At 44.9% G+C, this 24475-nt stretch overlaps 1 long non-coding RNA gene and 1 pseudogene across 1 annotated transcript in view; one reads left to right on the plus strand and one right to left on the minus strand.

Annotated features, from left to right (window-relative positions):
* LOC146404899 (uncharacterized) overlaps positions 1-24475 on the minus strand; it is a 43637-nt gene that overhangs the window by 1742 nt on the left and 17420 nt on the right. The window lies entirely within an intron of this gene.
* On the plus strand, positions 2133-4259 carry LOC106509860 (histone H3.3C-like; annotated as a pseudogene).

Raw genomic sequence — 24475 nt, forward strand, 5'->3', positions numbered from 1 at the left:
TTGCATGGCCCTAGGACTCAAAGGCCTCCTGGGAGCCCAGCTCCCTCCCCCATGACTCCCAGCAAAGTAGGCCTGTTATCAGAGTTAATGAGAGTTACTCACAGTTTAAGTGCTGTTTCCAGCCTGGAGTTGGCATTTCTGCTTTGGTTCAGCCTCTCCCACTATAATTAACTAATTAACTATCAACGAGGGGGTGATGCAATTATGACACAGCAAGCCTGGCTCCTCATCTTCCCATCAAGAACCCCAGAGCCTTCTAGAATCAAGGGAGGCTGGTCTGAGTTAGACAGGATCCTCCGCCCTAGTGCTTGGTCACCCAGCCAGCATTCAAGGCCACTCCTTTCCTTGGTCCCAGAGGCCAGGCAGGGACTGGAGCTGCCCTGAGGGTGAACACTGGACTCCTAGCCACCAACCCACTAGCCAAGGGTTAGTCCCTAAGGCTCCCTGAGCTTCCGTCCCTCCGTCAGTAAACAGACATAACAAAAGCTATTATTTCAGTGAATGTAAAAGTGCTTTGTAACACACTACACAATTGCTCCTTGTACTGGATGTGCAAATCAAGGCCCAAGGCATTAAGGGACTTGCCTAGACCACCAGCAGGCAAGCGGAGCCTGGATCAGAATCCTGGGCCCTGTGCCAGCCAGCATTGCCCACTCAGCTCGCTGCAGTGGGAGCCTTCGGTTGGCCAGGGCTCTCAGGACAGCGGACATACCCGAGGGGCAGGTGGTGGGCCTGGAGCTCCAGAGGGCAAAGGGCTGGAGGCACACCTACTCCAGCAGAAGCCTGGAGAATTCCAGAAGGCTCCCATGAAGGGGCCTCAGCCTGAGTCCCTGGTCCTGAGGCTCTCATGTGGCCAATGAAGCTGGGCTGGGGGGCCGCACCACAGTGGGGTTCCCGCGGGCCCACGGCTTTGTTTTCATCCTGTGCCTCTGGTGTCCACAGGATGCCAGGGAGGAGGGCTGTTTCATAAAACCCCTTGCGTAGCAGACTCACGACACTTCAACCTTGACTCCTCAGGTGGAATATCCGTGGAGCAGCCTCCAGTCAGAATTCTCCTCACAGTCTTAGGTTTGGTGATGGATCCCCAACTGTGCTGCGAGGTCCCCCTGGGGCTGGACTCAAGCTGTGGTCCCCTCTGCATCTCCCAGTGCAGTTAAACATGGCGCCCTGGCTGAGCAGCGGCTCAATTACATGCATATTATTAATCACAGCCTGTTTGTATTACTCCTAATTTCTTTCCAAGCCCAGTGCATGTAATTTCTAAACATGTTAGCCTCACTGTAATGGTACGCTAGTGCTATTTGACTCTCAAATTTTTATTTGACATTATTTTATCGATTGCACACTTCAATGCGGAATCTGCATACTTGTCATGGTTAATGGCTACACAGGATTCCAGGAGCCTGATATCCCACACTTCCTTTAAGCATTCCCTGATTGCTGGGCATCTGGGTTGCCTCCAGTGTTTGAACACTATAAATAACGCCACGAGGCCACCTGGCTTTTCTCCCCCTCGCCTGGACATGAGGAGAGGGGCTGGAATGGGGGCGGGACTTCTCTCCTGCATTTCTGGAAAGCCCTAGTTTTTCCACTGCTTCATTGGATTGGGGGTAACAGAATCCCCTGTCTGTTGCCCTGTCCCAGACAGGCCGGTGTCACAGGGTATCAATGGGGGATTTTTTTATCTGGCCTGTGGTGCCCCCAAAATGGGAAAAGACACTCGGCTGGCTGAGGCCTCTGGGCTCTTGAATCAGCAGTGCTCCCGCTTTGAACTCTTGACTTTGGAGCTGGCCTTTTGGGTACAGTGGCTGTCGACCCATCTCATCAGGTGGGCTCTGAGGGAGCCCCAATAAGATCCCTTTTGTTCTTACAGATCAGTTCAAGGTTACACTGGGAATCAGAGTATGTCTGACCTGAAAAGGAAACTTCCTATTTAGCCAACCCAACTTTTCCATCTTACAGCTGAAGAAATTGAGGGCCAGAGAGTAGAAGTGACTTTCTAAGATCACACAGCTGTTATGGCTCAGTTAGGCCAGAGGGTAGGAAGCTCCTTATACACAAGCTGGGCCTTAGCATCCTCCAGCTTCCCCTCTGGAGCATATTTTTAGATGGGAATACTCACCATAGGTAAGATGTCAGCTCTTTACAAACTGATCTATAGCTTTCACAAAATCACAGCAGGGGTCTTTGGGGATACAGACAAGGAGATTCTAAAATTTATGTGGGAAGGTAAAGCCAAAATAATTTTTAAAAAGAACAAAGTTGGAGATTCACATTACCTGACATTAATATGCATCATAAAGCTACAGTTCTCCAGGCAGGGTGGTGGTAATGAAAGGATGGACAGAATAAAGAAAACCCAGAAATAGACCCACACAAGTACGGTCAATTGATTTTCAAAAATGATGTAAAGGCAATTCAACGGAGAAAGAAAAGTCTTTTCAATACATGGTGCTCAAACATTAGACCTCCTATAAAAAACAATATACCTGACCTATGTCTCCCACCTTATACAAAAATGAACTAAAGTTAGATCGGAGACCTAAATTTAAAATGTGTACTTATAAAACTCAGGAGAAAACGTAGAAGATCTTGGTGATTTTCGATGAGGCAGAGTTCTTAGATACAATAACACGTGTATGACCCATAAAAAAAATCAATAAATTGCACTTGATCAAAATTAAACCCCTTTACCTCAGCAAAAGACACATGAAAGAGATTGAGAAAACTCCCACAGATTGTGAGAAAATACAGATCACATATCAGACAACAGATGTATATCCATAATATAGAAAGAACTCAAGAAGCAACCAAAATTATTGAATGGGCCAAAGATCTGAACAGACATCTCACTAAAGAATAAGATATGCAGATAGCAAAAATAATGCTCGAGATCTTTTGTCATGAAGGAAATGCAATTAAAACCAGAATGAGACACCATCACATACCTACTAGAATGGCTAACAATAGCGACGTCACCAAATGCTGGTATGGATATGAAGCGACGAGAACGCTCAGACATTGCTGATGGGATTGCGAAAGGCACAACCAGTCTGGAAAACACTTTGGCTATTTCATATAGAGCTAAACATATATTCACCATGTGATCCAGCAACTCCACTTCTAGGTCTCTAAAGTAGACATGGAAGCATATGTTTATTCATGAATATATAGGGGTATATAGTGATATGAGACATCATTGTCACAATTGCCCAAATCTGGAAACACCCCAAATGTCCCTCACTGAGGGCATGGATAAACATGCATGAGGTGCATGCATGCAATGGGATATGATCCTGTGAGGCAATTAAGAGGAACAACCACTGATACATGCAACAGTTTGGCCAAATCTCAAATGCACGATGTTCAGTGAAAAAAGCCAGTCCCAGAAGGTTACCATGGGGAGGACAAATAATTTCCTCTCTACCTCCTCTGATAAAAGACAGATTAACAAGAGAAAAACAAGCAGAAGTTTATTAACATGGATACTTTTGTATATAAGAGAGACACCCAGGAAAACAGTAATTGTGTGAGGTGGCCCAAGCCACCATCTAAAACACCGTCATCAAAGATAAAATCAGTTGCGACAGGAGGTATAGGGAGGCTGGTTATGGAAATTTACCAGGAAAAGCGCGGTATACAAGGAGAAGGTTTATTACGCAGATGTAAGTCTTGCTTTCTCTATTGATGGCAGTTCTGAAGATTTAGAGTCATCTTTCTCTTCTTGGTAAGGTGAGAGAGACACCTTTACAAATGGAGACTTCCTTTATAAGTGTAAATGTCCTGCAATTGTGTTCACCAGCGCCAGCCCAAGGAGAAGGGGGTGAGTAAGGAGGTCTCTTTACCTTGGCTCTACAAAAACAGACCACCCGCAAATCCACCGGTGGTAAAGCTCCTGGCTACAAAAGCCGCTCGCAAGAGTGCGCCCTCTACTGGAGGGGTGAAGACACCTCATCGTTACAGGCCTGGTATCGTGGCCCTCTGTGTAATTAAACGTTATCAGAAGACCCCTAAACTTCTGATTCGCAAGCTTCCCTTCCAGTGTCTGGTGTGGGAAATTGCTCAGGACTTCAAAACAGATCTGGGCTTCCAGAGGGCAGCTATTGGTGCTTTGCAGGAGGCAAGCGAGGCCTATCTGGTTGGCCTTTTTGAAGACACCAGCTTATGTGTTATCCATGCCAAACATGTAACAATTATGCCAAAAGACATCCAGCTGGCATGCCGCATACGTGGAGAACGTGCTTAAGAATCCACTATGATGGGAAACATTTCATTTTTTTTAAAAAAAATTCTCTTCTTCCTGTTATTGGTAGTTCTGAACGTTAGAATTTTTTTTTTCCGAGGGGTAGAAAGGTACCTAGGTGTATGATTGTAAGTGGAAAAACAGGGGACAGAAATCAGGTGTTGGCAGTTTTTTCATTTTCACTTACGTGTGAATTTTTAATACAAATGTGGGGACATTAAGCATCAATGCAAGTCAAAATGTTTCAGTGAACAAGTTTCAGCAGTTCAACTTTTTATTTATTTTTGTCTTTTTGCCTTTTCTAGGGCTGCTCCCATGGCATGTGGAGGTTCCCAGGCTAGGAGTCGAATCGGAGCTGTAGTCACTGGCCTACACCAGAGCCACAGCAACGCGGGATCTGAGCCGCATCTGCAACCTACACCACAGCTCATGGCAATGCCGGATCCCTAACCCACTGAGCAAGGCCAGGGATCGAACCTGCAACTTCATGGTTCCTAGTTGGATTTGTTAACCACTGCACCATGACAGGAACTCCCAGCAGTTCAGCTTTATAACAATTATAAATAAACCTGTTAAATTTTTCTGAACAGTGCCAACATTTGGATTTTTTTAAAAGTAAATTTCTTATTGACCACAAAATAAAATTAAAAAAAAAGTAAATGTCCCTTACTAAAGGGTAGCTTCTACTCTGTTTTCAGAGTTTCTCCTATGGTGCTATTTCTTAAAATAATCAGCTCAAAATGATCCTTTTGCCAAAGAGGCACACATACCTATATTACATACTGTATAATTCCATGATATGACATTCTGGAAAAGGCAAAACTACCGGGACAGAGACTAGATCAGAAGTTTCCAGGAGTCTGGGGTAGAGGAAGTATCTGAATTCAAAGGGGCAACACGAGGTTGGGGTATTGGAATTGTTCCTTATCTTCTCAGCGGTGATGATTGCAAGAATGTGCATGCGTTAAAGCTCAGATGTCAGGAAGGGGAAGTGGGGACTCTGCTGGGCACTGGGGCTCAGGGGCAGCTCTCCGGACCCCAGAGGGATTGATCTCCAAAAGGGAAGCTCAAGGCACTAAGGGGCTGGGAAGTCATCAGATGGTCCACACCAAGGCAAAACCAGTAGGGCTCCCAGGAGCTGAGCGTGAGGCAGGGGGTTGGTCATGGGAACTCAGATCTCTGCTGATGCCTGCCCCCCAGGAGAAGGTCACAGAGCAATTACAATAAAGCCAGCTAGGAGCTTGTGTACTGGAGACTAGAGTCTGGACTGGTCCCACGCGCTGGAGCGGCAGTGCTAGACCTGCAAGTCAGGGTCTGGAGGCGCTGCTGCGGAACCTGACACAGCCAGCTGTGAGAAACACATGTGTTGGGAGTAGTGGGGAAGCAGAAATATGCCGTGGGCCAGATACTGTCCCTCCTCAGGTCCAGGCTTCCTATCTGCAGAATGAGGGTGGGAAAACTGGACTTCAAAGTTCTCATGAGCCTTAAATGACAGTGACAGCCAAAGTGCCTAATACCTAGTAGGTCAGGTGGCAAAAATTCGACCAGCAGGGATCTAATTGGTTCAGTTGTCTGCTAAGGAGGTTGAATGAATAGTGTAAACTGGTGGTTCTCACACTTAACTGAGCATCATAATCACTTGGGGGCTTGTCAAACCAACTGGCTGCCTCCTCTCCCTGGAATTTCTGAGCCTGTAAGCTCTGGGGTGGGTTCTGAAGCCATGCATTTCTACAAGCTCCCCAAAGTTGCAGCTGCTGAGCTCCTGGCCTGGAGATCATGCTTCAAGAACCATTGATATAAACACCAAGAGAGTTGACTTTAGAGCCACATAATTTGAGCAGGAAAATTCTGGTTCCACCACCTCCTAGCCCTGGAACCTTGAACAACTTACTTAACTGCATGGTATCTCAGCTTCTTCACCTAAAATAAGGATAGTTGGGCCTTAGGATGATTGTGGGGTGTTGTAAGGATTAAATGAGTTAGTAAATGAGTAAAGTACTAGAAGAGAACCTGATAAATTGTGAACACCCCAAGGGGTCAGCCAGGCTCTTAAAATACACCCACAATTGAGGTTAAGAGCATCACCCCCACGTTCAGGTGGAGAAACACAGGGTCAGAAATAGGAGGGACGGAAGGACGCAACTCATCAGAACCAGAGCTGGGACCTGAGCCCAGGTCTTCCAGCTTCCTAGTTAGGGCTCCTTGCACATCAGGACTCACGGGTTCCTGGGGCTCGGTTCCTTTTCTTTAAACTCTAAGCCCTGGGAATGGATAATTAGGCCCTTAAGGCTGAGTACAGGAGAAAGGAAATGGGAAGGAGGCGGCTCCAGGAGGATGTTTGTCTGAGAACCTGGCACAGAACAACTCAGGATACACGGAGTGGGCATTTTTGTGCCTTCAGAAGGCAGATATATGAGGTGACTCAACGTCCTGCCCACACGTTCCCTCTTGGCTGTGTAACTGATTGAAGTCATCAGTGAATGATGCAGCAGGTGCAAATGGATCACCCACTGATGGTTTACACAGCCCTGGAGGACACCTCTACTCCCAGCCTAATATGGACAGAAACCCCAGCTACTGGACTACAGCATCAACAAACACAGCAAGCCTTCGTGGGATGAATCAGAGCATCCCACTCGCCCATGCGGAACATAGTGTCAAAGAAGCAAGGATCAACAACAGCGAGTTCCCTGGTGCGTGTGTGTGTGTGTGTGTGTAGGGGGGTCTTTGTATCCCCCAGTCCTAACTGCAGTCAGTTGCCTTGCACCAAATGCTCATGAACAACAGGGGAGGCTGGGTCTAGAGTCAGCCCAACCGCTAATCTGCCAAGGAGGAAACTCTGACCCAAGCCTGGCACTCGATGGGTTTATAAATGGATGGCCTCTGAATTCCAGACTCTTCTGTTCCCTGGTCTAAAAGATACATCTCCTTGAGAGTCTCCCAGCCAAACCTCCTCTCAACATCTTTGTTTGATTTTCTCTTTTTCCTATCCCCACTGTCTCAATGGATGACAGCATCCCCTAAGCACCCAAGCCAGAGGCTCAAGAGGAAAGGTGCACATTCTACTTTTTGTTCTAATTACTTTTTTTTTTTAGGGCCTCACCTGCAGCATATGGAAGTTCACAGGCTAGGGGTCAAATCAAAGCTGCAGCTGCCGGCCTTTGCCACAGCTCCCACCACGCTAGATCCGACCTGCACCTGCAACCTGTGCTGCAGTTTGCAGCAATGCCGGATCCTTAACCCACTGAACGAGGCCAGGGATCAAACCCGCATCCTCATGGATACTAGTCAGGTTCTTAACCTGCTGAGCCACAACAGGAACTCCCAAAGTGCACATTCTAATGCAAAGTGCCCCTAGAGTAGATGGTAGCCTTGAAATGGGGTACACAGAGTGTACACAGACCACTTGGGGCAGCCTTGGGAGCCACCTTGCCATCCTTGCCCTCTTGCCCCAGGAATGTCCAGTTGCCCTGGCCCTGACCAGCCTCTTTCCTAGGCAAGCTGCCTGTGGTTTGTAGATTAGCCCTTATCTTAAATACTGAGCTGGAGGAATCAGCTTGTGTGAGTTTGGGGATGATCTGATTATCTTGAATTTGAATAGATGCATTAGATTTACTACAAATCCTTCTTGACCACGATGCCTGCACTGCATTCTCATTTCCTTCCTTGTCAGTTTCTTCTACTCATTGACTCCATTTCTATAGCCGTCTCCATCGCCAGCCCTGGACTGGAGGAAGGAACAAAACGTGGGGAGGTAGAGGGGCCTGGTGACAACTGGACTCCTAAAAAAATCCATTCGGGTTGATCATGCTGGCCTCCCTTGCCGGTGTGCTTAGGGGAAGGAGCATCTCCGTCTCTCCTGCCTCCCTTCTCCCACTGCATCCTCCTCCCTTGAAGGGCCGTTTCTGTGGGAGGGATGGGGTGAGAGATGGGAAAGGTAGGGAGAGAGAAAGCGCAGAGGAAACAGGGATTAAATCAAATTCCCGCTCTTCACATTCTCACGACTGAAGACTTCTGTCAGCCTCTCAACGCTTGGATGCCCAGGAAACAGTTAACACTGGAAGGAACAATGGAATGAACTGGAAGCCTTCCCCTTGTTACAGGGAAAAGGAATGCATTGTTCAAATTTCTTAGCCTTTTTTTTTTTTTTTTTTTTAATTTAAGCGATGTGGGCTACTAAAATGTTTCCTACAAAAAAGCCTTTTGAAAATTCTATGAAAGTGGCCACATTTATGTTTCTTGTAACTGGATTTAGGTGTGAATTTGTATACTGCTGGATATAACGTAAAGCCAGAATCATCTATGCCATGAACATTCTATACGCGTGCCCTTTGCTTATGTCAACTTTGCATACGTGGGGTGGGGCAGGGGTCTTAGATCCTCTGTAGTCAGCCACTTGTCGCCACCAGGTTCACACACCTTAAGAACCAAGCTCATAGCCACTAAGAAGCTGAGTCATCTTGAGCAAATTCCAGCCTGTGGTCTCAGGTTTCTTATCTGTCCAGACTGACAGAACAAAAAGTCTCTCTTAGTTTTCATATTCTGATTCCACACTAGTGCTAGGGTGTGTGTGTGTGTGTGTGTGTGTGTGTAAGTGACCAAATTTAATAAATAATTATTAGGAAGCTCCTGTTGTGGCTCAGCAGTAACAAATCTGACAAGTAGCCATGAGGATGCGGGTTCGATCCCTGGCCTTGCTCAGTGGGTTAAGGATCCAGTGTTGCCGTGAGCTGTGGTGTAGGTTGCAGGCGATTGGACCCCAAGTTGCTGTGGCTGTAGCTATTAGACCCTTAGCCTGGGAATTTTCAAGTGCCACAGGTGTGGCCCTTTTAAAAAAAAAAAAAAGGCAATAAAATTACTAGACTGTGTCTATTGTTTTCTGACTCAATCCTTGCCTTAGAAGTCCCCACCAATACTCCTACCCTACCTCTTTATGAGTTTAACCACTCCTTGGCATTGTCCCCTCCGGGAAGGGGCGTTCCCCTTGAAGAACCCAACTTCCCCTTAACAAACTTTTATGAGTAGTGTAGAAACATTTTTTTGTTTGTTTCAGTGGAAAACTATAGCACACCCTATCAGGTTATCAGATTCTACTGTGTGTTGTCTTTGAGCTATTTGGCCATGCTCTGTAAATTCTGAGGTTGTCCCTGTCAATAGGTTCTCACAGGGGACTGATTCCAGACTCCAGCAGATACCCAAATCCATGGATGCGAAACTCCCTTATATAAAATGGCATAGTATTTGCGATAAAGCTACCCACATCCGGTATAAACCATCGCTAGATCACTTATAATATCTAATACAACGAGAATGCTATGTAAATAGCTGTAAATACAATGTAAATGCTATGTAAACAGTTGTGGTATACATCAAATTCAAGTTTTGCTTTTTGGAACTTTCTGGAATTTAGAAAATATTTCCAATCTGCCATTGGTTGAACTTGTGGATATGGAACCCTCAGGGAGAGGGTCAATTGTATGTAAATCCTGTGCTGTTAAGAGATTTCACTTCCCTGGAACCAGTTTTATCTCCATCTATCTTCAGTTCGTCTCAACATTTCTTTACTCAATATAAATGCGTGGGGGGGGGGGGCTTTTCCTTTGAACATCTGCCTGGTTCCCTCACATCGTGAGGAAACTAAATTCCTGAACACTGACATTTTTCTCTCTGTGAGTCGTGATATTACCTATCTCTGCAAATTGTCTTTTAATAAGATATTTTTTCTTGCTAAGCTTTTAGGAGACTGTTTCTGTTTTTACCCCATCATTTGAATTTTGTTCTACCTCAGTACTCTCCTATCCTCACCAATTACTCTTCTCATCACTTCCCTACTCCACCCCATTTATTGCTCCTTCTAGATTCTTCTGTTCTTTTACCCTGGACTTGTACAGAATCAGGCTTGAACATATCCAGGCACTGCTGGAAACCAAATGTTTTGAGGTTTTTTATTTTGGAAATTTCAGCTTCAGTGCTTAAGAAATACAGCCTGGGCATGTTTTTGGTATTTGGGATCATTTAAGAGCTGCCTATTTGGTTCCTGGAGACAGAGACCATAGTTAGCATTTTCCTAGCTTTGGAAGGCAGAGGTGGGGCCTGCATGTTTTCAGATAATTTGTATGATAATTGTGTATGAAAATAATTTAACCCTTTGTTTCAATTTTTTTCACTTTATCACAGAGGGGGTTTTCTCTTGAGGTGTTGCCTTCAGTTATGCTTTTGTTTTTGAATAGCTTCTACTAAGAACTACAACAAACCCTGAGTGTGACTCTGCCCATATATTTAGCTGGCTTATTTGGGTGTGCATGTATGTGTGAAACACACACACGGAAGATAGAGGAAATGAGAGAATGCTCCAACACTTGTAAGCATCGAGTGTATGAACTGTGATGCTTACATTTATAATTTCCGTTTTCTTTAGCTGTCAGGTTTGAGCCTGACGTTTCTTATGCTGGGGGCCGGGGGTAGGGGGCTGTTGGTGGGAGCAAGAGCCCTTGGGGGCAGCCCAAGTACATGGCTTTCCTGGGCCCTTGGAAGGGTGGGAAAAACCTTGTTTCTTGGAAGAGCTAATTAAAGACACTTCATTTGCTCTTGGTGAAATTCACAGCCAGGGAGGTAGAAGAGAAAGGAAGTGAGTGAGTCTCACTTGCTGAACCTTGCTTTTTTTAAAAAAGTTAACTCTTTCTCTACTCCGGTCAACGTGGACAAAGTACACTGTAATCTCACAGCTCATGGTTCCAACAGCACGCTCGATGAATGTTCTCAGATCTCCTGCCAGAAAACATGTCGTTGCATCAAAAGAAGGGGGAGACGAAATGTGTGGTAGGTAGTTTATGAAGGGACATTTTCTTCTGAACGGGATAGAGGATGAGTCACAGACTGGGACCAAACATAGATTCTCTAGACCTTGAGGACATTTCTCTGGACAGCTTAATGAGAACTGGGAAGGCCATTTCAACATGTTATGAATTCCTCATTCACATTTTTTTCATTAGAGAGAGAGAGAGACAGACAGACTTAATCCTAGACTAACATGGTTGCAGCACCAGAGATATTAATGTAATTTGAGGCATCATATTATAAAAATGCCATGCTATAAAGACATTAATTTGCCAAGCTCGACTGGGTGCAGGATGATACAATTCCCCAAAGAAAACGTCTCCTTGAACAGGAGAAAGTCTGTGATTTTTCCTGTGATAGGGAGGAGAAAACATGGATGTTTGGTATCTTGATTTGGATACCAATTTTTTTTTTTTTTTTTTTTTTGGTCTTTTTAGGGCCGTACCCATGGCACATGGAGACTCCCGGGCTCGGGGTCCAGTCTGAGCAGTAACTGCTAGCATACACCAGAGCCACAGCAATGTGGGATCCGAGCCGTGTCTGCAACCCACACCACAGCTCACAGCAACGGCCAGATCCCCAAACCACTGAGCAAGGCCAGGAATCGAACCCGAGTCCTCATGGATGCTAGTCGGGTTCATTAACTACTGAGCCATGACAGGAACTCCTAACGTTCTTTAGAGAGAGCAAAGGAAACAGCCCAGCAGACAGACACCTCCAAGTCCTGGCTCTGCTTCCTTCCTGGAATCAGCTCTCTGGTTCCAACAGAGGTTCCGACAAAGACTCGGAAGGGGTGATTGGAAACTCCCGGCCTCTGACAACGCCTCTCACTGCTTCGCACAGATCTCATTTCCTCTGACCCCACCAGAAGCCCAAATAGGAAAATGTCAATCATTTTAAACTCGTGCTCCTCCCTCTTACTGTGCTCCCATGAAGCACCATCAATTCCCACCCTGATGGTTCTGTTCCCTGTGTTGGCTGCTGCCTGAGCTCCGTCTTCATCCTGTTGTCTGGATAAGGTAGTGGCTTCCACCTGGGGTCTCTCCCCACCTCCCCATCCCCCCATCCTTTCCCTTGGACCTGTTACATGCTGTTAGGTTTGCTTAAATGCAGATCCTACCATGTGCCTCTCTTGCTTAAAAATCGCTGGTGGCACCTCACCACCTGCCCCAGGAATGGCGAAATTGTCCCTAGACTCAAGCTTGTTTTGGTCCCACCTAAAAAGCTTGAAAGCAAATCTCAAAAGATCAAACTCCTTCTAAGTAACCTGAGTCCCAGAATATAGCTCAAAAATACTTAAAGAAAAAACAAAGTCAGTATGCAACAATAAAACACACATTATATAGCATCCAATAAAAAATTATCAGACATTGATGTTCCCATCATGACTCAGTGAAAACGAATCCAACTAGGAGTGATGAGGTTGCGGGTTCGATCCCTGCCCTTGCTCAGTGGGTTAAGGATCCAGCATTACCGTGACCTGTGGTGTAGGTTGCAGACGCAGCTCAGATCTGATGTTGCTGTGGCTGTGGTGCAGGCCAGCCACTACAACTCCGATTAGACCCCTAGCCTGTGAACCTCCATGTGCTGTGGGTGTGGCCCTAAAATGAAAGAAAAAAAAAATCAGACATCAAGGAACCAGGAAATAAAATCCACAATGAGAAAAATCAATCGATAGAAACAGATACATAAATGACTTAGATGAACCCATACTTATATGGTCAATTAATCTAAATAAAGGAGGCAAGATTTGGAATGGATTAGCAATGAGATCCTGCTGTGTAGCCCTGGGAACTATGTCTAGTAACTTATGATGGAGCATGATAATGTGTGAAAATAGAATGTGTACGTGTGTGTAACTGGGTCACCATGCTATACAGTAGAAAAAAATTGTATTGGGGATATAACTATTAAAAAAAAAATCCTAAAAAAAAATCCTAAATAAAGGAGGCAAGAAAACACAATGAGGAAAAGATACCCTCTTTAATAAATGATGTTGCAAAAACTGGACAGCTACATGCAAAAGACTCAAACTGGACTGCCTTTTCATACCATATACAAAAATAAACTCAAAATTGATTAAAAACTTAAAGAAAGTTTTCAGAAAGAAAACTGAAAGAAATCAGAAAACTGCCAGAAGAAAACATAGGAAGTACATATTTTGACATGGGTCTTAGCAATATTTTTTTGAATCTGCCTTCTCGGGCAGCAAAAACAAAAGCAAAAATAAACAAATGGAACCTCATCAAACTAAAAAGCTTATGTACAGCAAAGAAAACTGTCAACAAAAGGCCACAGGAGTTCCCTTCATGGCTCAGCAGTTACCAAACCCAACTAGGATCCATGAGGATGTGGGTTCGATCCCTTGTCTTGCTCAGTGGAAGAAGGATCCAGCCTTGCCATGAGCTGTGGTGTAGGTCAAAGATGCGGCTTGGATCTGGCACTGCTGTGGCTCTGGAGCAGGCAGTGGCTATAGCTCCAAATCAACCCTTAGCCTGGGAACTTCCATATGGGGCACAAGCGGCCCTCAAAAGCAAAACAAAACGAAAACAAAAGGGAAAAGGCTGTACACTTTCACTTACATGTGGAATCTAAAAAACAAAACAAATGAACAAACATAACAAAACAGAGCCTCCTGAATAGGAAACCATACTTGAAAACAATGTATCCATCAGGGGTTAATAATCAAAATGTACAACTCAGCATCAAAAAACAAACAACTCAATTAAAAAATGGACAGAGGACCTGAATAGACATTTTTCCAAAGACATACAGATGGCCAACAGACACGTGAAAAATGCCCAACATCACTAATTATCAAGGAAATGCAAACCAAAACCACAATGAGATAGCACCATACACCTGTCAGAATGGCAGTTATCAAAAAGACAGAAAATGATGTGCGTGAGAATGTGGAGAAAAGAGAATGCTTGCACACTGTTTGGGGGGGCGGGCGGATTGCAAATTAGAAAACAGTATGGAGATTTCTCAAAAAAATTGAATTTGAGATCCTCTAAAAATTAGAACTGCTAACTAGTAAAGCAACTCCACTTCTGGGCATTTATCCAAAGAAAACAAAAACAATAATTTGAAAAGACATACATCCCTCTGCTCATTCAGCCTTATTTATAACAGTCAAGATATGGAAACCACCTAAGTGTCTATCAATAGATGAATGGATAAAGAAGAGAGATACACACACACACTGGAATTTTACAGAGCCATAAAAAAGAATGAAATCTTTCTGTTTTTCAAGACAAGAATGGACCTAGAGTGTATTATGCTAAGTGAAGTAAGTCAGAGGGAGAAAGACAAATGCTGTGTGCTTTCACTTACATGTGGAATCTAAAAAACAAAACAAATGAACAAACATAATAAAACAGAATCATAGATAGAGAACAGGTGACTGCAAGAAGGGAGGTGGGGGGAGGAACGAAAGAGGTGAGGGAGATTAAGAGGTATAAACTTCCAGGTACAAAACAAGTAAGTCACAGGAATCAAATGTACAGCATGGGGAATATAGTCAATAACAATGTAATATCCTCAATGATGACGGATGATAACTAGACTTACCATGGTGAGCATTTTCTAATGTATAGAAATATCAAATCGCTATGTTGTAAACCCGGAACTAACAATGCCATAGGTCAATTATACCTCAAAAATAAACCAACTCGGAGAAAAGGAGATCAGATTTGTCGTGACCAGTGTCTGAGAGTCATGGGAGGGGGAACTGGATGAAGGTAAACAGAAGGTACAAACTTCCTGTTATAAAATAAGTGCTAGGGATGTAATGTATAACATGATAAATAAACATTGCTGGAGTTCCTGTCCTGGCTCAGTGGTTAACGAATCCAGCTAGGAACCATGAGGTTGCGGCCTTGCTCAGTGGGTTAAGGATCTGGCGTCGCTATGAGCTGTTGTGTAGGTTGCAGACGTGGCTCCGATTCGACCCCTAGCCTGGGAACCTCCATATGCCACGGGAGCAGCTCTGGAAATGGCAAAAAGACAGAAAATAAATTAATTAATTAATGCACATTGCTTTATGTTACATGTAAAAGTTGGTAAGAGTAAATTGTAAGACTTTTCATCACAAGGAATTTTTTTTTCTTTTTGTTTTTTATCTATATGAGATGCTGGATGTTCACTAAACTTATTATGTAATCATTTCATGAGCTAAGAAAGTCAGATCACTATACTGTATACTTTAAACTTATACAGGGCTGTATGCCAGTTGTATCTCAATAAAATGGAAAGAAAAAACCGACACAGATGGCAGAATAGACAGGAACATTTTTAAAGTTATTATAAACATCCTCCATATACTCAAGAAGATAGAGGAAAGCATAGGCATGTTAGGAAGAAATATGAAATATTTTTTGAGGTCTTATTGAACTATAGTTGATTTATAATGTCATGATAAGTTCTGCTGTACAGCAAAGTGATTCAGTTATACATATACAAACATCTATTTGAAAGTTTTAAGACTCAGATCAAACTTCCAGAGACCAAAGCAAGAAAATAAAAATAAAAACAAAAAACAAACTGCAATATCTAAGACAAAAAACATACTGGAAGGGAATAACTATAGAGTAAACACTGTGGCTGAAGAAATAAAACTGTCAGCAAGCTATAGGAGAACTTTAGGCAGCCTAATATAGGAATAATTGCAGCCCCAAAAAGAAAGTAGAGAGAGGGAAGAAATAGGTGAAAGACTCCCTAATTTGATAAAAGGATCCAGGAAGCTCAATGGATCCCAAGCACAAGACACACGGAAAAAAAAATACCAATGCCTGTGCAAATGCAATTTGATTATATAATCAGGAGTTACTGTCATGGCTCAGCAGCTATGAATCTGACTCGCATCCTTGAGGATGCACGTTTGATCCCTGGCCTTGCTCAGTGGGTTAAGGATCCGGCATTGCCATGAGCTGTGGTGTAGGTCACAGACGTGGCTCAGATCCTACATTGCTGTGGCTGTGATGTAGGCCAGCGGCTATAGATAGCTTCAATTCGACCCCTAGCCTGGGAACCTCCATGTGCCGGGGCTGTGGCCTTAGAAAGACAAAAAAAAAAAATTACACAATCAAATTGCTTAAAAATAGTGACAAAGAGAAAAGTCTTAAAAGTAGCCAGAGAAGGAGTTCCCGTTGTGGTGCAGCAGAAATGAAATGGACTAGAATCCATGAAGATGTGGGTTCAATCCCTGGCTCACTCAGTGTGTCAGGATCTGGTGTTGCTATGAGTGTGGTGTAGGTCAAAGATGTGGCTTGGATCCCATGTTGCTGTGGCTGTGGCACATGCCGGCAGCTGCAGCTCCTATTCAACTCCTACCCTGGGAACTTCCATATGCCACGGATGCAGCCCTAAAAAGCAAAAAAAAAAAAAAAAGTTTCCGGAGAAGAGTCATGAAGACAAAAAAGAATGAATGGGACCAGACTTATTGTTGAAGACAATGAATCCAGGGGACAGCTGAGCAACATCTTTGAAGGACTGAAAGAAAGCACTCTGAACCTAGAATTCTTTACAGAGTAAAATATCTTACAAAAGTGAAGTGAAGTAAAGATTTGAGACATACAAAAGCTGAAAGAATTGATCACCAATTCTACAAGAAAGTTAAAAGAAGGGGCTTTGTGCATAAGGAAAATAAAATCAAATAGAAATCTGGTTCCACACAAAGGGATAGAGCTGCTAAGTGGAAAATATATGGGTCATTATTTTTTTTCCACTTTCTTTTTTTTCCCATGTATTATTATTATTATTTTTAATAGTTATTTCCCCAATACAATTTTTTTCTACTGTACAGCATTATGACCCAGTTACACATACATGTACACATTCTATTTTCACACATTATCATTGCTAATCCATTGCAAAGGCAATAGTTTGTATCTATTAACCCCAAGCTCCCCAACCACCCACTCCCTCCTCCTCCCCCTTGGCAACCACAAGTCTACTTTGCAAGTCCATGATTTTCTTTTCTGTGGAAAGGTTCATTTGTGCCTTATATTAGATCCCAGATACAAGTGATATCATATGGTATTTGTCTTTCTCTTTCTAACTGACTTCACTCAGTATGAGAGTCTCTAGTTCCATCCATGTTGCTGCAAACGGTATTATTTCATTCTTTTTTATGGACGAGTAGTATTCCATTGTGTATATATACCACATCTTCCTAATCCAATCATCTGCTGATGGACATTTGGGTTGTTTCCATGTCTTGGCTATTGTGAATAGTGCTGCAATGAACATAATGGGTGCATGTCTTTTTCAAGCAAATTCTTGTCTGAATATATGCGCAAGAGTGGGATTGCTGGGTCATATGGTAGTTCTATGTATAGATTTCTAAGGTACCTCCAAATCCCATAATACATGGCTATTTTTACTTTAAACAACCAAGTGTCTTGTAAAGATATTTGGAATTAAATTTAAAGCTTTTAAAAAAATAAATTTAGTTCCAAATATCTTTACAAGACACTTGGTTGTTTAAAGTAAAAATAGTCATGTATTATGGGATGTATATTACACATACAAGTAAAATGTTTGCCGAGTAGCACAGAAGGCCGGAGGTGGGGCTGGAAATGAAAGTACACTGCAACATTCTTGTGTTGTATATGAATTGGCACGATATTATTTGAGGTAGACTGTGATAATTAAAGATGTATATTATAAACCCCAAAGAAGCCATCAAAAACAAAACAAAAACATCTCTGTAATAAGGCAGCATAAGAAATGAAACAGAAGTATGGAAAACAGTCTAACCTAAAAGACAGAAATAGGAAAAAAAAAAAAAAAGGAAAAGCGGCAAACAAAGAGAAAGAGGGTAAATTTAAAACTAGCCATTGCTGGGAGTTCCTGGCATGGCTCAGCCATTAATGAACCTGACAAGGATCCATGAGGATGTGTGTTCGATCCCTGGCCTCGCTCAGTGGGTTAAGGATCCAGCATTGCCGTGAGCTGTGTCTTAGGCTAGTGTCTGCAGCTCCAACTTTACCCCTAGGCTGGGAACTTCAATATGCCACAGGTGCAGCTCTAAAAAAGCAAAACAAAAACAAAAAACAACCATTGCTATAATGACATGATGTACATTTAAAAAGCAGAGACTGTCAGACAGGATTTTTAAAAGTCAAGCTCTGATTCGATTCTATATTGGAAAGTAAACCAAAACACAAAGACACACATCGGTAACAGAAAAGGGATGGAAAAAATAGGTCATAGTCACGCTCCTGGGAGAAGCTTCTGCTCCGACCATGGGGAGCAGTAAGAAGGCAGGGGATTGGGAAGGGAGGAACAGGGAAAGGTGTCAGCAGTGTCCCCAGACACCTCCCCTCACTGGGAAAAAGTGGGGCATCTGCAGCCCCCCAGCATGCACTGTGCCCCAGCCTGGCAAGGGTAGCCAAGGCGGAAAGAAGACGAGTGAAGGCACCTGCGTCAAAGACTGTTTTTGTCATCACGTCGGGGCAGGACTGGCCTCTAGAAAAGTGTCCGCAGGGAGAGCTGTGGGATGAGTGACTGGAAGAGATGCCAGGTCAACAAGGCTCCCAAATAGCTCAGGACCCCCTGAGTGACAGTGGTGTTGGTATTATTTCTGATTTATCAAAACTTTTTTTGGCCGTGCCCACAACATGCAGAAGTTCCCAGGCTAGGGATCAAACCCATGCCACTGCAGTGACAATGCTGAATCCTTAACTTCTAGGCTACCAGGGAACTCCCCCATTTTTTTTTTTAATACTGTTGGCAAGTTGGGAACAAGGTTAGCGAGTTAGGAGTTCTGGGCCATCCAGAGGAGAGGGATTTCCCCCAGGGGCCTGGGCGTGAGCTCAGGTCCAGTGGAGAGCAGCTCTGATCATCCCTGTGTCAACGGGACCGTCATGATTGTGAGGGGAGCTTCCATGGTGCCTCTTGGTGAGCTCCTGAGTCTGAGTCAGAGAGATGGGGAAGCAGGACAGACCCATACCTGAGGGATGATGTTGGGGCAGGGTTGGACCAAGGAAGCTCTGCCAGGTCCAGGCTAAGCGGTTGTCTTATCAGAAAGTCCTTCTTCTGGGGAGGGTGAGGGACAAAAGGGCTAAGACTATGCCATTCTGGGGCAGGGGTGGTGGGGGGAGATCAGGCCTCCAAGCAGCTCTTCTGAAATATTTAGTTGTTTCAGGCAGTGTTTAGTACTGGATTTCAGGGTCTCATGTCAGAGATGCCCGCCTAGACCCCCCTACACTTGACAAAGCATGGAGGTCTCCATGCAGGGGGGAGATAGTGGGGCATGAGAGAATCAGGACCACTCTCTCAGAGGTAACCAGATGGCAGGGGTGCTAAGTCAAGGATACACGAGGCTCTACAGGTAGGGAGACCTCTCCCATTGTTTCTTCCAGAAAAGAGTGGTCATCCACCCACCGGCCACCAGACCTAAGTCCCCCAAGGTCACCTGAGCAGCCCAGCTCTTCTCAGACTAGTGCCACAGCCACCACCCAGACTGTCTGAGCCACCATCTTCTCACCTGTACTGTCCACCCCCCCTCCGAGAGTGACCTTCCTACACATCTCAGCTCCCTCTTTTCTCAGAACAAAACCCATGTTCTTCAGCCTGGAATTATCCACCAATCTTGATTTTTTTCCTTTGCATGGGGGATGTGCATTTACATCTGTTTCCCCACTCGCCTGCCTCCATCTGGGTACCCTAAGAGCGGAGCTCAAGGTACACGCCGATATGCTACTGCCTTCAGGGTACAGTCCTTGGGAAGAAAGAGCAAATGAAAAGAGGGTGAACTGGGAAGCCAGGAGAGCCAGCATGTGGTTGCTTCTGAGCTGGCCCCGCATAGACTGAACAAACAGAGGGCATGATACTCTGGGGCTGTGCTGTCTTCCAAGAGTCTGCAGAGTGTCAGGACAGCCCCTTCGGCGGGGAGGAAGGGGGGAAATGTGTTCACTGTCTCCATTGCTCTAAGGTCTTACTCCTTGGAGTTGTGTGTTTGAGACCCATCAATGGCACCTCCCACGTTAGAGGCAACATGGAACCCCAGAGGAAGGAGAGGTTAGAGGGGAGGGCCTGGCAAGATACGGCCCACTAGGAGCTGACTGAGCTGCTGCTGGGTGGGGCACCTCAGAAGCAGCTGGAGGACATCCTGCAGCCAAGGGCACCAGACATGGTGAAGCTCGGAAGGTCAAGGTGATCCAAAGAGGGGCCCTCACGTACACTTTAGCCCTGCATCCACCACAGGCAGAGGGTTCTCAGAAGACACATGAGAAGACATATAGGTTATTAAACAAGACAACTTGTGTTAAGTACTTAGCCTGGTGCTTTGGAAATGCTCAGGAAACTTCAGCTCCTATGGGAGTTCCTGCTGTGGTACAATGGGATGGCATCGTCAGTGTCTCGGGAACCCTGGGGTGCAGGTTCCAACTCTGGCCCAGCACTGGGGTTAAGGATATGATGTTGCCGTGTAGGTCACAATTGCAGCTCAGACCTGATCTCTGGCCTGGGAATTGCAATAACATAAAATAAAAGCCTCCCTGCAACTCTCAGGACCAACCAAAATTTTAAAATCCAGTATCCTTAAAAAAATTAGCTCCTGTTATTACTAATATCATCCTTACTCCATCTCTCTGACGGGAAAAAGGTGTTTCTTGCCCATGCCTAACACTGTTCTTGATGCAAGACAGTGTCTACCAGGCCCAGGCTAAGCAGTAGTCCTATCAGAAAGTCCTTCTTTTGGGGGGGGGGGGGGCGAGGGACAAAAGTGCTAAGACTATCCCATTCTGGGGCAGGGGTGTTGGGGGGACTTCAGGCCTCCAAGCAGCACTTCTGAAATATTTAGACAGGTGGTTCTTCTCCAAAGGCCCTTGTCTGCCCCCACATCACCCCTGTAATTAAGGCAAGAGAAGGAGGGCTGAGGGCAGGCAGGGTGGGGCCCGGGAGGGGGGCCTCAGCTGCCGTTCCCCAGCTGGCTGCCCCGGCCTTCCTGGCCCTGCTTCTGCTTCTCTCCACTTGGTCAGCCGACGTGAACCAACACAGCGGACCTCTTACCCAGCTGCTCGGGGCCGGGACTCCTGTACAGAGGTAGTTCTGAGGGCATGGAGGCCCCTGTTCAGGCTGAGTGCCTTGGAAAGGAGGGGGCAGCTGCTGGAAGATACTAGGAACTCCTATTCTAGGGCAGCTGGACCTGGCCATGAAGCATCTCTTCATCCTCATCCTTGACAGAGACCCTCTCCTCACTCCATCCTGGCCTTGGTCTCTACCCATGGCCCTTATTAGTCTACTGGCTTTGAACAATTCAGTGTTCCAAGTCAGGGCCTAAAGCAGAGTCAGGTTCCCCCCAGGAAAACAGCTCAGCAGGAATGGGGGAGGGAGGATGGCGCTGACACTCATCCCTCCTACCCTCCCCCCAGGGGCAGAGTCCCATGGCTCTCCCCACTCTAGAAGACCACTCACCTGGTAGCCTGCATCACACAACTGCTCCAGACCTGACCAGAGAGCCCCAAGAGGAAAATCCCAAAAGCTCTGGCCAGGGGTGGCAGCACAAGAACTTTTGCTATGCCCTATGTTGTAGGGCAATTCTTGTGTGTGTTTATTATATCGTTGATTTGTTCATTCATCCAGCAAATGAATTATCAACACCAAAAGAAAGAGGCATGATCGTGAAGTTCAGCTACATACAGCAGGAAGAAGGTCCGCAAGCAAAAATACCCCAAGAACGAAAAGACTATCCACTTACAGAGAAAGAGGAAGTTAATTTCTGCCTGAAGGAACCAGAAAGAAATTGTCGAGAAGGACTTTTTAAACTGGGTCCTGAAGCATAAGAAGGAGTTTCCCAGGGAAAAATCTGAGGAGGCTATGGACAGGACTGGGGTATTACATGCAGTTGGAAAAATGTGCCTAACTTGGGGGCATGAAGGAACATGTGTTTCTTTATGATCATTTTGTAAAATTTTGTTTAAAACCCTCTAGGTTCCAGGTTATTGGGTTAGGTACCAGGAGTGCAGAAAACAGCAAGACAGACACAATTTTCTCTTTCTAATGGAAAAATAAAAATTAAACAAATGAACATTACATAGATAACTATATTTACAATTGAGCCAAGTCTGTGAAGGGGAAGCAAAGGGAGCTATGGGAGCATGAATAGAATAAAAGAGAGAGGGGTCCATGGGATCTGGGAGTCAAGAAAGGCCTTTCTGGGGAAGAGACAGTTCAGCTGATTCCTGAAGAATGAGTGGGAATTAGTCAGGCAAGACATTCCAGGAAGAAGGAACAGCCTGTGTAACAGTTCTGAGATAGAAAGGCCATAGGGTCTGGAATATCAGAAAATATTCAGAATGGATAGAGAACTCGGGCTGCGGAAGGCAGGCAGCAAGATGGTGCAGGATCAGAAGGCTTTGAGCATCATCCTAAGAGCAAGGGGAGGAAGGTGAGGGGTCTGCCTTATGGAAAAGACCTCTCTCTGGCTGTTGTGTGGAAAGTGGAGTGGAGCCATAACAGATGCAGGGAGACCAGTTAGAGCAATGAGTCTCAATCCTAGCTGTAAGTTAGAATTAACTGGGGAGTTTTTAATAAGGATCATTAGACTCCCAGATTTCTTTTTTTTTTTTTTACTTGTTGTGGATGAAGCTTGGGCATTAGGGGGGTTTTGTTTAAAAAAGAATTTATTATAGTTGATTTACAAGGTGCCATTAGTGATTTTATTTTAAGTTATGCAGATGACTTTACAGCCTGTCTGGGACTGAGAATCCTTGAGTTATACAAATGTTTCTTTTAAAAGAGAAAAAGAGAAGAAGGACCTTGCTCTACTCTAGGTGATAGAAGGTGGTGGTTGGCCTAATGGTGATGGAGACGGAGAGCAAACGGTGGGTATTTTAGGAGGCAGGATAGACAGTAGTAACCAGCAAGGGCTGCCAGATTTGGGGCTAGGCAATTCACTGAGAAGAAAAACATTGGGGATACCAGTTATGAGGGTCATGACATAAAGCCAGGCATGGATATGTTGAGGGTAAGGTGCATATGAGCCCTCTAGGTAGATGGCAAGCAGTTGAATGCATAGACCTGGAACTCAGAGACGTCTGGGTTAGGGGTATGAATTTGAGAGTCATGGATGCAGAGGTGGTATTTGAGATGTGGCTGGGATTGCCTAGCAAAAAGGAAAGTATGTGGGATGGGTGGAGAGAAGAGGGTCTAGTACTGAGCCTGAGGTCCTTTAGCACCAGGGGTTGAATAGAGGAGAGGAGTTTGGCAACAGCATCTATAAATGAGAAGCTGGGGGGAACCTGGAAGCTTAGAGGAATCAACATTTCGATGTTCCCGAAGGTCAAAAAGATGGGGTCTGGAAAGTGTTTCTTGGATTTAGCAATCTCTAGATTATTGGTAAATTTAGAGAGACATGTTTCGGTGCAGTGGTTAGCACAAAGGCCAGCCGGACTGGAGTGAATGGGAGGGAATGAAATGTGGGGACACACCAAGAGCTTGGTTATAGAAAGAAGAAAGAAGGGGTGTTTGTGGCTGGAGGAGGTTGTTGGCTCAAGGATATGTTTGTTAAAATGGGAGAGAACTGACTTGAAAGGTTGGAAAGGAGAGGGAGGGGTTGTGGATACAGGAGAAAGAAGGGGATCTAAAGCCCTGGAGGAGTTGGGATCCGTTTAGGAAGTCATTCTATTGGAATGGGAGAAAGGGACGAGGGGTTGGGTGCTAAAGTGGATAACTCTGTCCCTTTGTTGGGGAGGGTAAGTGACTTCTCATCTGATAGCTTTTGTATTCTTAATGGAACAAGGGGAGAGTATGTATTGGGAAGAAGTTTTGAGGGTGCGTGGTGGCAGGGTTGGAAATTTGAACCCAGCAAATTTGATGGGGTTGATCAGCATATTTGTTATGGAGAGATGGCAACTAAAGTGGCAGAGAAACGGGAGTATGTAAGGCTCTATGACAGCCCTGGAGAAAGTGATCAAGAATTTACAAAAGCGTTAAATTCTAGAGTGACTTTTTGACATGTAGTGAGACTTAGTGAGGCTGTATTGTATTAATTGTTTTTTGCTATATAACAAGTTATTCCTAAACTTGTTAAAACAAAGATAATCTTAATGTTCGTTCAGGAATTTGGACACATCTTAGCTGAGTGAGTACCTCTGCTTCAAAGTCTCTCATCAGACTACAGTCAAGGTGGGTGGCCAGGGCTGGGGTCTCATTTGAAGGCTCAACCGGGGGAAGATTGCTTCTAAGCTCACTCATGTAGCTGGTGGTAAGATCAGGTTGTCATAGGCTATTGGGCTGAAGACCTCCATTCTCCACTGGCTTTTGGCCTGTGGTCCCCTTCAATTCCTTTCCAGGTCCATTTCTCCAGAGAACAGCTCACAGCCTGGCCCTGCCTCCCCCAGAGCAAGTGAGAGGGAAGGAGTGTACGTAAGAATGAAATCCAGT

The sequence above is a fragment of the Sus scrofa genome, chromosome 3 (genome assembly GCF_054392235.1).
Source record: "Sus scrofa isolate SSC_HxYL_T2T_F1_AM1 chromosome 3, Sscrofa_HxYL_maternal_Yorkshire_Landrace_v2.0, whole genome shotgun sequence".
Taxonomy (NCBI): domain Eukaryota; kingdom Metazoa; phylum Chordata; class Mammalia; order Artiodactyla; family Suidae; genus Sus; species Sus scrofa.